Raw genomic sequence first — 1,383 nt, forward strand, 5'->3', positions numbered from 1 at the left:
TGCATGAAGATGTGTATCAAAGTTTAACGTTATTAAAATTTGACAAATTAAACAAATTTGACCCTTTTCATTTTGCAGAATAGATTTTACCAAACCAAAAACGAGTAATGAGTCATAATAATGCTCTTTACAGTAAATTACTACACATGTTCCTTTTCTGTAAGTCTGACCATGAACTTCAACCCATTTCGTTACTAAACAAGTATCATCAAAATCAGGCAGTAAAGTTAATTTAAATAACATATAATCATGACATAGAGATACATGTTTAACATATTCGTCATTACCGTATGAGTTACTAGACTCTAGGCCTTTGTGGCTCATTAATCTGTGGCAAAGACATAACTGCTCTTTAATACATAAAGTATGTGTAATATTTCTTCTAGATGTTGTAGCATTAGCCTTCTTTTTCTTATTTTTTTTGCTTTGCTTCGAATCTTATGGTACTCAAATTACGAATAGATCCAGAAAACTAAAAAATAGTGCCATAATGAACAAAATTATGTGATTTTGGAGTAAATCTTTTACTTGGAAATAATTCCGCAAACATCATGTAAAACTCGCTAACTAATACTTAAAAAAGATTACATGTTTCTCTTTGCAATTTCGGAGCTAAAATTAAATCCATAATTTCTCTCATTTTTAAATATAATGGCCATATTTTATCATTTTCTGGGATAAGATCTCCTACAAGCATTGCAAACATGAAAATAAAATTGGATAATTCGCTACCAGACATTGACAATTTTTTGCTTTTAATCTCATCATAAGAAATTAAAGGTGGCTTATTAGATATATTGTTGTGATAATAATCGAAGGTTTTTAACCGATCATTCAAAATATTGAGTGAAACAATGCAAGGCTTCTTCATAATGTAATGATGCAATATACATTGTATTACAAATTTGAACCATTCTTCAGGCCCATTATGTAACCAGTCAGCGGTAAAATTTTGACTTGTTTTAAAATAAAAAATCTGATCCCAAATTGATTTCTCTTTTATATCACTTTCAGCTGTATCTTTTAGTAAGACATCAGATTCATAAGTATATTCTCTCATTCTTTTTCCAAAAAATTCCGTTTGCCACTGGTGCTTAGAAGTTTTACAAAGTCTGCAGCTGTAATGAGCATTAAAACTCAACAAAACCAAGAATTCCATTTAATCCAAGATTATCCCCTAAGAGAAGACCAAGAGCAAAATAGATTCTAATTTTTTCTCCTTTGTTGGGTTCAGTTTCAATTCCTTCAGTTTGCAAATAATTAAGTTCACTAATTAAAATATTGAAAATACTATGATTATTGAATTCTATTCGATCTGAGAAGTGAAATAACATAGTAAGAAAAATATTTTCTAGGAGTAAGTTTACTTCTGGCGGAAAGCAT

This window comes from Wasmannia auropunctata, unplaced genomic scaffold (genome assembly GCF_000956235.1).
Source record: "Wasmannia auropunctata unplaced genomic scaffold, wasmannia.A_1.0 LD336103.1, whole genome shotgun sequence".
In the NCBI taxonomy this organism is placed as follows: Eukaryota; Metazoa; Arthropoda; class Insecta; order Hymenoptera; family Formicidae; genus Wasmannia; species Wasmannia auropunctata.